The sequence below is a fragment of the Crocodylus porosus genome, unplaced genomic scaffold (assembly GCF_001723895.1).
Source record: "Crocodylus porosus isolate Cpor-Errol unplaced genomic scaffold, CroPor_comp1, whole genome shotgun sequence".
In the NCBI taxonomy this organism is placed as follows: Eukaryota; Metazoa; Chordata; order Crocodylia; family Crocodylidae; genus Crocodylus; species Crocodylus porosus.
Genome location: NW_017728949.1, coordinates 16,948,236 through 16,965,768, shown reverse-complemented (window position 1 = coordinate 16,965,768; position 17,533 = coordinate 16,948,236).

Here is a 17,533-nt window from a genome sequence, read left to right as displayed (position 1 = left end):
CAAATGAATCTAAAAATGACTGACGACTTGCATTGGAACAAAAATTAACTTTATTTTTCAACTGATATCTCTTTGGAGAAGCATCTGAACAGGTCCCCAGCTCCTCTTAGCTGGAGTATGTTTCGAGAGAAAGTTTATGCCTCTCTAGGTAGACCGAGTAATTTGGTCGAGCAGCAGTCACTGAAATGAAGCGAGGGAGCACATGATGTTTTTTGCCTAAGAGGAACCGCGCCTGGCAAATCTTTTCCCCTTTTTTCTTTCTTTCTTTTTTTTTTTTTTTTTGCAGCCTGGGCGATTAAAAAACCCACGGCTTAAAAATACTCACTTACCAGTGATCCGATAGCAAGGGCTGTCGCAGGCAACCATTTCTGTGCTCGGATGTTGCCACCATAGGCAGCAAGATCAATCTTCATATTCGGCCCTTACGGTGTAAACAAGAGAAATATGAGCCTGGTAACTGAACATGAATGCAAATCACACTGTCACAGTAATAAAGTACCTGAAACACTGACACACAAAAGCAACACCATATGTATGAAGACAACCTGTATGAATTATAAATTACATCATAAAAATTGATTGCCTATTTTAACCGTTCAGAAACACACACACACACACACACACACACAATCGGTGTTGACTTTCACCTCGCTGTCTTGTGCTAAAGGTCATGCTGCCTTCCAAGGATCCCGTACATTTCTCAACACCAACTGTCTGGCACAGTCCTGGCAGGGAGAGGCAGAGCCCTGGAGCTTTGCTAGATCCCAGACCTTCAAAGTGGAGGGTTTCTCACTGCATGTCAACACAGTGCTGGTGCTTGGTTCTTGACCTGCCTTCCTGCTTCCCAGCTATGACAATCTAGGCACAGACCTAGATTCAGAGGCATTTGGATGGGCATCAGTTGGACCACAGTTCCCAGGACCTATTTCCAGGTGACCAGGCCACAAAAGGACAAAAGCCAAGGTGGCATCACAGAGGTGTCATCACTTTTGGAGTGCTGCAGGATGCCCTGAGCTCAAATGTGCTCTGCTGGCTACCTCGAGAGGCACTGCTGCTGGCCATGGAGACAGCTGCTTGCAAGCCTGGGGGAAAGGTGCTAGTGACCTGTATGTGGGGGAGGAGGGGCTCACTGGAGAATGCCATCTGCCAGATGTCACCAAGTGCCCTCTTAGGCATTGCTACAGGGAGCTATAGCTTTGGTAATCTAGGTCTTCCTGGATGGAGGGTGCTGCAGAGTGTCCCAGTGGAAAGGTGACAGCACAGTCCTCCACCCATCAACTAACATTTGCCTGGGATGGTTTTGACAGGGATAAGTCTGCCTAGAGCAAGGGACTGGAAGACCTCCTGAGAGCACTTCCACTCTATTTTACCATGAGTCCATAACCCTCTTCCCATGGTAAAAGGTGCTGGCACAGGATGGTAAGATCACAGGAAAGTAGGGCTGGAAAGGACTTCATAAGGTCATCTAGTCCAGCTCCCTGCCTTCGGCTAAAAATCCAACCCAAAGCAAAGGCTCAAGGTGGGATCATCCCTGACTCCAAGTAACTATGGGCTGTGACCAGGAGGGAATGACACCAGAACACAAATTCAGACTTAGGCACAGACGGGGACTTACGTCCAACAACTAACAAGAGGCTCCAAAGGGGCTGTCAGCCCTCACCTCCCTGTCCCAAAAATCTGCAACAGATCATTCTGGGTTGAACAGAGGGAGCCAAGAGAAGTGGTACCCAAAAGCCAGACTGCCTAGGGCTGTAGCAGAGTTTGCATGCCTTCCTGGCCACTTGCCATCACTAATGTACTAGGCCTGTACATTACAGCTATAGGACAGCCCTGAAGGTGAGAGGGATGCTTAGATCTGCCTAGAAACAACCTGCAGTTCTGCACTCCAAGCGGCAGGGAGAGAGAATGGCAGGTGAGACTGAGAGATGTCACCCCCTCCCCCCTGCTTGTGATCCAACTGGGCACACATCTAGTGTTTGCCTCAGGTTTGATCTCTGCCTGAAGGCAGCACTCATCCTGTAGCTTCCTGCTGGACAGCCAGGGGCTAGCAAGGCTCTGACATGGCACTAGCCCCCCCCTCCCCCAAGCTCCTGGGATGTGCAGTAAGTGCCATCCATTCACTTTCCCAAACGTTTGCGTGTTCTTCCACCCTCCCTGCTGCTGGGGGTGGGGTGGGGTGGGGTCTGCAGCACAGCTTTCTGCAAGCCTTGGAGCCTCGGCTACGTTTCAGGATTGCCTTTTGAAGAGTCCTTCAAAGGTTTCTCCCTCCTCTCCCACTTTCTGATGGCTTGGGCTTCCCAGCCACTAGCATGGGTCTCTCTACTGCCAGCAGCAGAGGGGACACTGGCCTGGTCCCCCTCCCTGCCCCCGCCCCCCCGCCAGGCTTTGCAAAGTGCAACCCTGCCATGGGAAAGGAGGAAGCGCCTTGCAAAGGCAAACTGGGCACGAGAGAATGGAGTCTGCATGGGCCTCAGTTGCTCTTTTTTCCTGCTGCGCCTCAGCCATAGAGAACTCTAATCTATTTATTTCAAGCCACTTCATCCACTCTCTTGCTTTTGTCATGGCCCCAGCCCCTGGCTTTGTGGTATGACCGCTGATCTTTTAAAAGCCCCTTCCCCTCTAGTTTGGGGTCTCCTTGGCTGCCTGAATTACAATGGATAAAACAGGATTACACTGACCTGATCCTATTAAACTCTGCCAGGCGATCTGCATTGACCTCCCTCCAGCCTGTTCTGCAAACTTACTTAAAACTTTTTTTCTTCTCCGCTGATTTAGACGCAAATATATGCAAGAGGCCGGGTGGGGAAGGGATCAGCCCTGGAACTGATTTTAGGCCAAACGTCAGCAGGAAAAGGGTTATTTTCCAGGTCATTCTCACATGGAGTTTTGATTATTCTGGGACAGTTCCTAGCTACTTATATCTTAATTCTCTTCCCCTCCCCCTCCTCCCCAGTACAATCAATGGGACTAATTCCTTACTGTTACATAGCCAGTGCAACACCAATGATTGCAGTGAGTTACCCCAGCACAAACATGGAGTAACATAGTATGGAATCAGGCTAAGTGTATGAGACAGTCAAAAAAGAGAATCAAATGGATGCAGTAATAATTCAGATTATGCAGAATTGTGTGCATTTCGGGGGGGGGGAGGAGGAACCAGGGCAAACTCCAGTGGTCAAACACCAGCAGTTGTCAGTGCTCCTTGAGGCTAGTCTCCCCCCTGAAATAGTTTCAATTTTTTGTCTCGGAAGCTGAGAGCAGTGGAGAAGAAGACCGGGGGGGGTGGAGGGGGGGGAAACCCCCATTGATTTAAATGGGAACAAGATCTGGCCTAATTACTACGACTACATCTGGCCACATTTTGCTAGACACTGTACATACATACATGTTGAAGATACATACATGTTGAAGTGGGGTTGAAGACAGCCCCAGCCCTGCAGAATTTACATTCTGAATGTGTAAGACAGATGAAGCAGGGGGAGAAGATGATGTACTGTTATCTCCTATTTAACAGGCAGAGATTAGGACAGAAAAATTTAGTGATTTGCCCATGGCCATACAGACAGTGGCATAGCTGGGAATCCAACCCCTGTTTCTTGAGTCTCAAGTGAATACCATAATTGTAAGATCACCTCTCCTGCCCTAAAATATACTTCTCCCATGCATTTTCATGCCTGAGAATCTTACTTTATAGACATGGTGTACTAATCCAGGGCCAATTATGTATCCATGCGTAGAAAGCCTCAAGACAATGGAAATACTGCTTTTGTCACACCAACATGTGAAGAGACAAAGCTTTAAGGGGACTCTTACAGGAATTGCTCAACAGTTGGCAGGATGGATTTGGGGGAAGGGCTGGACAGGACCAAAAGGATGCCCATGGCATGGTTGCTGTTACAGAAAATGTGATGTTGGGGCTTGTTTGAAATAGTCACTAAAGGCCCGAGGTGGGCCAGAAAGGGTCTGCCTTTGGAGTGCTTTCTATCTGTACTTGGATGAGCAGGTCCAGCTGGCAGACATTTAGTAACACCAGGGAGTGGTGTTGTGAGAAAGGCAGCTAATGGAACCTGTGGGTATGCCTGTGGGTATGCCTAGCCATGCTCAGCCAATGTTCACACTAACCATTTCAATCCAGCCTGCTAGGGTGGAAAAGCTGTAGCAGTCTCAGGTCATCTGTACTGGTGATGGTATATGACTCTGCTTCTGCTCCACAGTCTTCAAGCAGGAAGTGGACAGTTCTTTCCCTGACCCCTGTTAAGGGGTTGAGAACATCCAAAGAAAGTCATCTGCATGGCACAACATTTTCTTGGTCCAAGAGAACCCAGGAACAACCACTCTTGAGCACCAACTTTTGCACTTTGTCTATTAGCTATTTGTAATCCGTTCCTGACAAAGTTAGTGGTTGAGTTCATGCTTCTCTGAATCAGGTGCTACCCTGCCCTACCTCTGGCCTGAGTCCAGACTGACATGGCTAACCACCTTCACACAGTTACAAGGACAGCTTCCTGAGGGGAGAGGTTTTGGTCAAAATGAGTTTTTGGAGCAGATACAGTACAAGACCTTCCGCTGAGAATTCACGATACAACAGCCAACTGGTCAGTGGAACAGGCTAATAGCATATGACAGGTTTACCAGGAACCTAACCAACCACTAGGAAGGCAACAAGCACTTACCAGTCTGCTCTATTTGGACATCTCAGCTTTGCCCCAGCACAGACCCTTTTAACATAATCAGTGCCAGACCAGTATCAGAAAGTGGGGAGCACAGACTGATGCTAATATACAGGGTTTTATAAAGTTCTTGTACAACTTGAAACTTTAAGAACTTTGGATATACACATGACAGAAATAAACTGTAACTGGTGGTTGAAAGCATAATTCATTAAGTTTTTTAGCATAGTGTAAGCTATGCATAGGGTAAGGATCACAAATGCGATTCATGAAATCACTCAGCAGCAACTGGAAATGTTTTCTATGAGTTAGTTTCATAGTTTCTAGGGTTGGAAGGGACCTGAGTAGATCATCTAGTCCAACCCCCTGCCATGGCAGGAAAGAGTACTGGGGTCAAATGACCCCAGCAAGGTGTTCATCACCGAGTTGGAAAATCAGATTGAGCAACCTATCACGAAAGATGGCAGCTATGTTGAAGTCTAGATATTTGAGTTGCCTTATGTTAAAACTTGATAAATTTTGCTTGCAATCACCATTTATAGTTTACTCTATCATGCGTACATCCAAAGTTATTAAAGTTTAAAGTTGCACAAGGATTTTATAAACAACTTGTATAACTAGCACCTGCTTTGCTACATAACCATCTACAAAGACATCACATATTCTCTCAGGTTCACCTTGGTTTTCTGCCTGACAACATTAACTTTAGCCATAGTTTAACAATATAGAAAATGTATATTGAGAACATCCAATATGACACATAGTGTAGTAGGATATGCAACTAGTGTAAGCAGTGACTAAGCATGCCTTCCCCACAAGCTGGTCATCTTCCATTAGCGGCCTTTCTGAGAGCACCTCCCCCTAGTGTTACAAAATGTATATGGGCTGGGGCCTGTCCCGTACCACAGATATTGAACACTGTGAAGACAGAACCCCTCCGGTGCACAGCATGGCCTTTAGTGACTAGCGGAAACAAGTCCCCATCATGTTTTCTGTAATAGTGATGAATACAGTTTTATTACATCGCCAACAGAAGACAGACTGTTTTCAGCACCGATTCAAGGGAACCCACTGCTCGCTATGACAATTGTCAGCAATAGATTTATTGCCTGGGGCAGAGAGGAGCCTGAATACAGTTGCAGACCAGGACTGGGAATGCACTTTGTGCGGAGAATGCAGGAAATGTATTAGTGATATTGGTTGCAGTAGAAGCGACAAAGAAGTCTGGACAGCGGACTTGACCTGACAGAGATGCTTAGGGAATCAAGGATAGAAGATCTGGTATTGTTTTCTTAAAAGCTACTGTGTATCAGGGCATTAACATACATCATCAAAAAGCTTGCATCACCATAAGTAGGGGAAGGGCAGCTAGAATCTAAGAACAAAGCCAGAGTGACAACTTGCTTTTCAGTCAGTGATTCTCAGCCAGGGTGCCACAGCACCTTGGGGTGCCTTGAGATCCTTTCAGGGGTGCCATGGTGTGTGACACAATGTTAGCACTGTATACAAACAAGATAAACCCAAAAATTTCATGTAGGAATCAATACTGTTGAAATCATTTTGATCTACTGTTTTTCTGAGCTGTTTTTTTTAAACTTTCTGAGTTCTTTGCATTAGAAGAATTGCTTTATTATTTTTCTGTAGTCAAAAAACCAAGCAAAAACTAAAAGCAGATATTTTCAAAGGGGTGCCTAGAGTCTAGCAAGGGTGCCTTAAGTCTAAAAAGGTTGAGAACAGTGCTTTAAATGGTAGCATGTGTCTCATGTCCACATAATGTGTTGAAAGGATAGGATCTTGAAAGTCTCTTAAATTAAAAATTTACAAAATGAACTGATTTTTTTTCAAACTCATGATCACCCAAGGGTCTCAACCACTCCTAATCAAGTAACCCTCCAGAGCACAGCCTGGAAAATGATCATTCACTGATAATAATTAGGACAGCAATGCAGGTATTCCCTTGTTAAGGTTGGTGTACACAACATGGCTTACCAACAGGTCACTGAGAATCTGATTCAAAGTCCAGTGAAATCAAACCAGTGGAAAGAGTCCCCTTGATTTTTGACCAGTCCCATTTGCTAACAGAAAACAACAGGAGCAGAAAATGCATTTGCAAAGGAGTGTCTGTTTGAATAAATTAACTAAATTCATTGAATTACATTATTCATTGCCAGTAGATGCTTCACATTGCATTGGGTCTGGGCTACAACACCATCTGTGAGGGATAGGATGCCTGGAATTTGCCTCTTCATTCCACTGGGAAAATATAATTACCAGGCTCTAGAATAATCCAAAAATCTGGGTAAAAATATGAGAAATGTATACTTACCCTTCAGGATGATTAAATCAGTGACTAGAGGCCTGATCCTGCTCTTGTTAGCAGCAGTGGCAATTTTACTATTGATTTCAGAGGGAGCAGTTTTTGTTTTCAAGCAGTGGTAACGAAGACATATGAAGCTCAAATGATAGCTCCCATTACTCCATTTTAGGAGTATCCTTAAAAAGAGTGATTTGATCTAATAAAGTAAACAAACACCTCACAGTGTCTAGAGTCGTTTCCTGTTCACAGAAAGACAGAAAAAGGCTGACTATAAGAGAAAAATGAGTAAATACGCACAACATTGCTGTTTGGTAAAAGCAGACGTGTAAATTAAATACATTTACATATTCCCATTATGAACAAATGACTACAATAGATTCCAGAAGAGTAAAACATGGTTCATTAAAACATTCTCCATAGCTGCAGTTACTTGAGAGAAGTTACTCTGAACCTCTTCTCAAATAAATTGAAGACTGTTTCTTTCAAGATGGGCTTTGGCTACATATTTTTAAAATATGCTTCCTCTGAGAAGGCCCTAATGTGAGATGGCAAGGAATTATGTGCTTTCAATCAAGCCATCATCTGGTATTGTATTTTTCATTAGTTTTTTTGGACGACTACTATTGTAATATAAGCATGTACAAATAATAAACAATAAAGAAAAATATACATTCACAAACACACTGGCAAGCACTTTAAGGGATAGCATCCCTAGCTGAGATATCCAAAACAAGAGCAACTGAAAGAAACCAGGGACATGGTGTTCTAATTATGCAAATTAAATAATTGTTTTTCCACTGGCAGCTTCAGCTTGTAACCAAAACTGAGAAGCTGCTGGGTTTGGCATCAGAGACATGTGACAAACAGGATTCATCCCACTATTTCACTTTGCTACAACACAACATTGAGATTAAACCCCCACCCCCACACCCCCTTCACTGGGTCTGCTCCCTGCAGTCCTTACACAGGCAAAATTCCCAGCAAAGTCAACAATTCCCAGCAACGCTAGTGGGAGTCCCATGCAAAGACAGAAGAAGTTGTCGTGCAATATGGAACATGACGACAAAACAGGGATGGTTGGAAGCTATAACTGAAAAGAGAATCATAAGGCAAAAACATTTAAAGAAAAACAGGCCGATTTCTTCTTCCTGTAGAAAATGGAATCGATACAGTTCAGTAAAGGCCTATTTACCTGAAACACTCTTATGCAAGTCTAAATGAGATCCCCAGAATGTGTGTCACATCACCAATAACTCACTCAGATACCCTACATGCTATGCATCCAAATGGTTTTGATGCTCCCAAGGGGTTCTGGGTAAACACAGCTGTACTGTATATGTAATGGACCAAATTATGAAACATTCCTTGGGGCTCAAAGATACTGTGCTAGAGAAAAAAACATAACACAAGAAACTACATTAAAAGAACACTATGAAGGCTGCAAAATGAAGGCTGCAAAGTCACACCCTCTAAAGATAGGGAATACAAGAATTAAGGGGATCAGTACCACTTGAATTTGTCCCTTTCCCTACATCTGCACTGTAATAGCTTTTAATTAAAAAGTCACATTATTTTTTTTATACAGGGCCCCAGCCTCATTCAGTGCACAGAGGGGCAGTGTTTTCTTAAAGAGCTATTCTCTAATCTTTGGTTTACTTATTGTTCTGAGTGTGTCCCTTATGCCTTATTTACTGCACTCTATTCAATCCACATTCAAAAAGCAGAATTATTAATTCCTTTAAAGGTCTTCCTAGGGCACTTACCATGCCAATACCTGAGTACCTTACAACTATTCATTAATTTATCTTTCTTTCAACTATAACCTCTTTAGGGCAGGACTTGTTGATAGGATTGTAGAACTCCTAGCTGATACATTCTGTGTTGCTCAGTGATTGCTCAGGTTCGTGGAGGTCTGCAGTCATCCACTGTTCAAGGGTTAAAGGATCAGTGCTGTGCATCGTAAGCCGCTGCATAAAACAATCAGTTCCAACTGGCTCTTGCCAGTCTCTTAAAAATACAGTTCCCCATAACATCCTACTGCAGCCAAACTTAAGTGACAACAAATTAATGTTAAAATAATACAGAACGTCAAATACAAGTTAACACTCTAGGAACACAGGACTCACAGTGTCCCCCTGGGCTATCAAATCCAGTCCCTAACTTCCTTAAGTAACCAGGTTATATAATCACTTTCATAAACTGATGAGGCTCCACCTTAAACCAGTTTTTTGCCCTTACTATCCCTACTTTCTAGCTGTTTCCTCTTTCCTGATACCCTCTGCTGGCAGAAAGAGAGTGAAGCACAGTTTTAGCCTTCTCCAGTCGTCTTCTACATTTCCAAAATTCATCTCAGACAGGGCTTTTACCTTGCTCCATTCTTTCACTCAGATTATTTTCTTAGATCATTTTACTCCTAGTACCATGTCATTTTTCAGCAATCACTGATAGCTCAGGAGTTTGCCAGAGGTCTGTTTCATGTAGCTTTTGAATTCTAACTGATGAGCATTTTGTAACACAAACCTCTACACAGAGTAACAACTGCTTCCAAATGAATGGGCCCCGATGCTATAAGAACATAAAAAGTTGCACCAGCACCCCTGACTGGGTATTATTTATCTCCATTTTACAGATGAAAAGCCAAGGCTCACAGGCAGCCTTGACAGGACCCACAAGTGGCGACTGCTCAGTTTGAGAAATCTAGAACCTGATTTTTTCAGCATATTTAGTATTAGACAGAAACCAGACTATTTAGTATATTAGATAGAAATCAGCCTTCTGAAAGAACAGCTCCTTTTGACGTGAATTGCACCAGTGAGTGCTCAGTAACTTCTGAAAAAAAATCACTCAGGAAATGAGGAACACAGTTAGTAACCGCTTCTGAAAAGTTTGCTTTCAGGGGCTTCCTTCACATGACACAGGAACTCCGACTGCGGCAGGGACTCCTCCTCTAATACCAATACTCTTATTTACTGTCTCCCATTCCCCTGTTTTTCCCCTTTCAGGTCTCATAGCTCAGGCCTCTCTTGCCCAGCCTGCCCAGTCTATGTTCCCTGGTTCCTAGGCTTATTTTCCTAATCCGTCCCCTCAGTTTTCCACCACAATCCACTTGATTGGTTTTTGTCCCCTCTGAATTGTATTCAAAGGGTTTGCATCTCCATGCTGCCACTAGGGAACCACCAGGGGCAGCTATGAGACACAAGAGACAAAGGCTCTGTGATCCCATGGTTTGATGGCCTGGGGCAGCCGTTACAAAGAAAGCTGAGTCTCATTTCTGTGAATCCTGAAATCCTGTTCACTGAAAGGCCCCATGCACAATCCAGTCACACAGAGGGGCAGCGAGTAGATAGCTGCTGCTTAATGTGATCTGAGGTCGTGGTATAAATGTAGGGTAGTCAGTTTTAGGAGCTGCAAGGGACTGAGCATGATCAGCAAGGACAGAATCTACACCGGTTTTGTCTGTTAAACTCCAGCCAAACCCCATTTATCACGTGCAAACTGCAGTTTCTCAAAAGCTTGTAATTTAACCAAATATGGGCCAGGTAGTAAAGAGATGGCAAAAGGCATGCTCTCCCCAGGACAAAGGGTAGGTACTTCTGACCAAATTCTAAGTCTCTGCTTCAAAGCATAGGGTCTAGAGCTTTTCAAAGGAAAAAAGTGACCATTTTTTAACACTACAAAAAAAGCACGTTTTTCTGCAGCATCCTTCTCAGAAATGGCCAAACCATTTTGGTTGTCATGTTCAGAGCTGGCCTGAGACAGATGCCTGGCCTGGAAAAATTTAACCCAGATAAAATTTGTCAACGTTTATCTGTCAAATTTGAAAACAGCCTTACCATGGGAAGCATTGCGGAACCTCAACCACAAGTAGTGCTGCTAATAGGACCCACAACTAACAGTTATACATAATAAACTTAACTAAATGAAACCAGTAGCAATGGCTTCTCTAATCTCACACAGTACATTCATTACCCTGTTTTAAAAGGACCGCACAATAAAAAAGACCTTATTAGAACCATAAACAGTTGTACAGTGATATTGGTACTGACCATCTACAAATAATCTGTTCATTTTTAAATAGCCACCTAGGTGCTTATGGTTATAGTCTTAACCGAATAATATCTATCAATAAAAAAAATTCTGTTCAGCAGTAGGCCAATGGCTATTGCTGAGACATATTCGTATTTCTTAAATGGATGCCTGGTCCTATATCCACATCTGCTCCTTTGCCCCCCCTCCCCAATAATTTTCATATTTCAACATTTCCAAAGCTGTGATAAGTTACCATGAAAGTAAGATAATAGCAAGTCTTTCTATGAGAAATTGTTAATTTGGAATTTATAAAGGACTTTCCTTAATGAATAATAGTTGAGAGCAATCTGTCTTCCTGCCTCATTTTGCAAAGTCACATTTGTAAAGTGAGGTGATCCCAGTTACTCCTTCTAATAACTGTCTCAATTCAGAAAGAGGTTTCATAGATACACTGAGGAAATCAGGAAGAGAAGAGCATGTCTGATGACACCCCTCCAGTGTTAGTATGAAAGAAGTACTGCTTCAGTATACCCAAAAATATCATCCACATAACAGAGGATAGCATGATTTATTCAGCTACATAACTTAGTTTTGGTACTGTACATTTAATGTTCTGACTCTACTGTATGAAAATAATTTCCCCAAGACAAATGAAGACAAAAGACATGCCCAGATACTGCCCTTTTGTAATGGACTTTACTTTTGTTCTTCTGGCAAATGTTTTTCCTTAATCTAACGTGAAATTAATTTTAACACTGGAAGTGTATGGGGTGTTCTGTGCATGCATAAACATAACTAATGTAAAACAGTTATAACAAGCCTCTCATTTCATCCCTTTATCTTTTACAATGACCATCCTCTTTCCTTTCTGCTTATGGCTCTTACTAGGTTCTTATTAACTTGTCCCTTCTCTCAACTTTTTGCTCCTTGTTTATGAATTCTGTCTCTCAAATACCATTGTTTATCTGTGTAATACTATTCAAAGCTATCAATGTACCTACATAGATTCATCATTGCACCATGGAATTAATGTATTCTAGATAGAAATCAATTATAGCATCTCTATTACAATTTAATTTGTTCTTACAGTATCTCACCTGTACTAGCAAAACAAAACAGCTGACTCTTTCTTTTTGGAAATGTATGTTGGGGGCACTGGATGGTCCAAGATGTTGGAGAGGAGAGACAGAACTTTTTTCTATCTCAGTCTCTAGTTTGATTTCAACCTAGAGATCCAAAATTACTGTTGGATGATAAATGCTCCGTGGCTCATAAGAAGAAAAGGCACTGGTTTCAGGTCCATATCACAAACAGTACCCATATAAGGCAGTTTTGGCAGTGGACACAGACTGGCTGGAAATTGGACTGTGTCTCAGGAGTGCTGTGTTCTATTTTCAGCTCTTCCACTGACTTGCTTTGTGACCTCAGGCATCACACTACCCTGCACTGATATTTACCATTCATGCTTTAATTAGGTTACAAACTATTTGGGAAAGAACCGTCTCTGGCTATGTGCATGCATAGGGCTGACCCAGTCAAACCTCAAACTCACTGGGGATCTCTTATCTGAATACATCCAACTTCAGTTCTGTAGGAACCTCTTATTTGCACACATCCAACATCAGTAGTTTGATGTTCATATATTTTGCAATGCATTTAAAGTCTGAAAAAAAAAATATCCTTACCCAGCTGCTGCTTGAGAAATACCTGCCAGAGTGAAAACACCTGTACAGCTACCTCGCTGACCTCCAGCTAGCAAGATTCTCTGCTAAGTCTTAGGCTAGTACGCCTACCTGTTCAGCACTCAGGAGAATAACACATTTACCAGGACAGAGAAGGATCTAGTGAAGGCAAAGGAAAAAAAACTGCTAAGCTGCAATCAGCTTTGGATCAGGCCTCTACTGAACTACTTGGTCAGAGACAGGGAGGAATAGGTGGCCAGGCAAAGAGTTAAAACAGGCAAGGAGAAGAGACAAAGAAAAACAAGGTCAGGGGAAAGGGTAATAGGGCAGGGAGGGAAGGAGGAAGGAGAGAGGTGAACTCTGCTGGGGGCATAAAAATAGCTGCAACCACAGCAGCAGCTGATCACGCCACTGTGACTGGTGCTGCAGCAGCCCATTTGTCCCAGGCACTGTGCATCTGCCTTTGGCACAGAGATGCCCAGCTACCCCTCTGCCAATCTCCCATCCTCTAAGCAGGATTGGGGTCCCCCTTGCCTGTATTTATATCCACTGGATGCCCAAAGCTCCCTGCATCAACAATTCTCCTTCTCTGCCCCCATCTCCTACCTACTGATCCAAGGAAGACCTTCAGTGGTAATGGGCCACTCCCAAACAAACCCGGCCCACTCCCCACAGTGAGTTCCCTGCCAGCTCAAGCCTTATCTGCCCTCTGCCTCTTCACTTGTCTCACAGTGCTCCGCTTCCTTCACAGTGCCTGAGCTCACAGCGTTGGTCTTTTACCTGTTTCTGGCTAAAGCAAGCATAGCTGATGATGTTCAGGACTCTAGTGATCATGCTTTCAGACTCTTCTTTCAACTTGCAACGTCTCAAAGCTCCCTTAAAAAAACAAAGAAACAAACCTAACTTCAGGATCTGGGACCTCATGGAAAACACCAAATATCATGTGGGCTGCCAACGTTGTTTCTCCAGAGACCAAGCTAAGTCTCACTGGCCTAAAAGACCATAGTAGTTGCAAATTATGGTCTTGTAACCAATGCCACAACAAAGAGTGGCTGCCAATACTATGGGACATGATCCTCTGGGTGCTCTGTGCACAAGGAGCTTAGAGGCAAACACTGTAGGTACTTGAAGGTAAGAGGGTAACTAGAGACTCCTGTATTAAGATGCCAGAAACTAAAAGGTGCAAATACCCTGGACACATTTACTTTAAATTACCAACTTCAAAACAGTGTTACCAAATCTCACAACATCATAACTCCAGTGGCTGGGGATTTCTTTTTAATAATGTGTTTCACAAAATATGATGGAAGGCTGCCAGCTGGTGAATTTTTCATATCCTAAGGGCAGGTCCAGTATTAGGTATTACAGAAATGCTGGTAGATGCACCAGATAGCTAAGGTTGACTTGAATTTTGCACTTAAAATGGGGATTACACGTCTTTACTACACATGAAAGCTGTAGCATAAGGCCTCCCTCCCCCTGCTCGCCCCCAATTAAGCTTTTACGTGAGTGTGGGATGAAGTTTCTGAGGTTTAAGAGTGAATTGATTGTTAGGCTGGGAATTAACGTCAATTAAATAGCACATTAAGATATTTAGTATCCAGTATCAGACTGGATTTTTGGCCTGTAACAACAAAGGTCTCTTCTTATATACCATCCACAGGTCAGTGCCCAACATCTTCCTGTTATGGCTTCTGTGGCTACTGCAGCCCCTTGGCCAGCTTTGTCCCTCCCTGGCTATGAGCCTTCCAGTGCTCTCTCTCTCTGACTACCCACTGCGTGAGTCTCCCTTTGCCACACACCTTATAGATTAGCTTAGGGGTAGGCAAAATGCTGGATCTGGCCTGTGGCCAGACTCCATTTCCCAGTGGCCGCGGCAGCAGCAGTGATTCTTTCTGACTGCCGCTGCCAGCCCCACTGCCTGCGCACCCCAGCCTGTCGGCCCCACACCCATCGCTGGGGGCTAGACCCGTGTGGGCAGGGCACATGGTTGGGTGGCTGGGATGGGGCTGCAGGCCAACAGGGAGTCATGGGCAGGGCTGAGGAGACCCCAGGATCTTGGAGTGGGGGCAGTGTGGGGCCGGGGCCAAGCTGCAATCTGCTGCCCACACGCTCCTGTGATGAGCATGGGTTCCACAGGCAGGGGTGGATCGTGGCTCTGCCCCTGCCCCGTGCTGTCACTGCCCCACAATCCCAGCCCCAGCCCTAGACACAGCTCCCTGCATGGCTCCCAGCCCGTCTTTACGGAGACTTTGGGATCGTGGGGCCATGACAATGTAGGGCTGGGGCAGAGGCACAATGCATTCCCTGCATGTTCCTGCCCACAGAACTGGGGCTCTGCGCTGGCCCCAGCCCCGCTCTGTCATCGTCCCCTGATCTCCACATCTCCATGGAGACTGGCTGGGGCATTGCATCCAGGGCCAGGAACTTGGGGTGGTGACAGTGCGGGGCCAGGGCTGGGACCGGGGCAGAGGCGTGACCCGTTTCCCTCACACTCCTCCCCGTGGAACCTGCACCCATCGCAGGGATGTGCAGGCAGCGGATCGCAGCTTTGCCCTGACCCCATGTCATTACTACCCCCAGATCTCAGGGTCTTCCCAGCCCTGCCCGCAGCTCCCGGCTGGCCCAGGGCCCCAACCCAGCTGCCCGGCTGCGCGCCCTGTCTGCACAGTCCCTGCCCCCAGTGGCGGGTGCAGGCAGATGGGCCAGGGTGCCTGGGCAGTGGGCTGGGTCCAGCAGTGACAGCCAGAAGGAGCCACCACTATCGGGGCTACTGGGAAATGGATGTGGCCCTCAGATTTTGCCCATACCTGGACTAGCTGAATGTGATATATAGAGAGAGAGCACAAGCTTTTGTTAACTCAAGTTCACTTAATCAGGTGCTGTGAAGGGACGGCACTTGATACACTGCTCTGTGCTGTCCTTTCACAGCAGCTGATGATGTGAACTCAATTCAGAAAAGCTTGTGATCTATATATAGCTTATTTAACGAGTCTATAAGGTGCATATCTACCCTGCCTACTGCCTGACTTCAGATTTCCTCACTTTCCCTTTGCTGTCAGGGAAGTAAAGGCTTCTGTCTTCAGCACGGTGCTCCCATTCAGCTTCTGGCTTCTGCTTCAGCTTACCTTGCTGTACTGTCAGCTGCACCCTATGTCCCAATTCCCGTTGGTAGACTTCTCAGCTGCGTTCCTCTCTCCTTTCTTCAGAAAGTTCATTTTCTTTCAGGTTAGCTTGTCAGTTGGGAGCCCTCTGTTGGCTGGCTGTTGAACAAAACTGAAGAGGGTATTTCTTATTTTTTAAATTACTTTGAACAATTGGAGAGGGAGCAGAAAACACCTGCAAAAATAATTTGAGGGTCAGAGAAAATACCTGTAGTGAGAGACTTGAAGAGCTCAGATCTGTCTAGCTTATCAGGGAGAAGATTGAGAAATGACTTGAAGTGACTTGATTGCAGTGTATGAGTACCTTCACTGGGAGAAAATATCAGGTACTAAAGGGCTGTTTAATCTACTGGAGAAAAGTATGACAAGAATCAGTGGATGGAAGCTAATGGCAGACAAATACACGCTAGAAATAAGGTACCTTTTTAAAGAAAGGGTGCTCAAACATTTTGGAAAAAAAGCTACTCAGGGAAATGGTGTATTCTCTGTCTCCTGATATCTTTAGGTCAAGACTGCATGCCTTTTTGGAAGATGTAGTTTAGTCAAATGGAAGTTATTGGGTTCAACAGAGGAGCAAATGGGTGAAATTTAATGGCCTGTGATATTCAGGAAGTGAGAATAGATGATCTAATAGTCCCTTCTGGCCTTAAAATCTATGAAACACAGCAGCCAGCAGATACATTGTGATATTTTCACCAGGTGACATCTGGTACCTTCTGGTAAAAACAGCCATACCACTGAGCCCTTTCCTGGATTATTTCTCAGGTGCACAAAGAGACTTAAAGCTAACTTGCAAAGGAAAAAAAATGTCTGGAGTCCCTTTTTGCTTCTTTTGGGTGGATACAGGAGACTCCAGAGACTCTTTTTTTCCTCCATCCCTTTTAATTTCCATTAGAAATTTCTTCTGAAATTTCTTCTGAAAGATGGTTTCTGAAGAAGATCATGACATCACTACAGCCAAGGAGAACTGAACAATAGAAAGGAGGAGGGATTTTTGAAAAACTATTATAAACATGTTTTTATTAACAAATTCCACGTCAGTAGCTAATTAACAGTCCAGAGAGAGGATCTCTCCTTTTTGAAGTTAAAAGTTACACCCTGTTCTTGTAAAAATACATTTTAAGTCCTTTAAGCATGATGATAAAAAGATAACTGCAGCCAGAAGGGACAAGGAAAATACAAGTTTTGTTTACTGAAGTGTCCTTCACATGATAGCAGAGATATTCAGCAATTTCAAAGGGCAGATTAACTACTTTCCACACAGTAAGGGCAAACCATACTCTTTTCACTCTAGTTGACTTTAGGATTGAGGAAATCCACATGCAAAGGAAAACAAAGATAAAGTCTCTGCAGTAGTGATACTGGTAACTTAGCCATGCATCTGAGCAGAGCACAAGGTGCAGCTTCCTCACAACCACCCTGCAGCAGCTACAGAAACTTCTCTACATTTAAAGGTGCCATGCACAGGAAATAAAATGACATCCTCTCCTTCCAGTCACCTAATCACATATGGCCTTTCAGCGACCATTTACATTCAGCTCAGCATCACAGATATTACATAAACCTAACCTGAAGAAATTCCTGTGTTTTCATAGATTTCATAGACATCAGGGCTGGAAGGGACCTCGGGAGATCATCGAGTCCAGCCCCCTGCCCAAAGGGCAGGAAGTC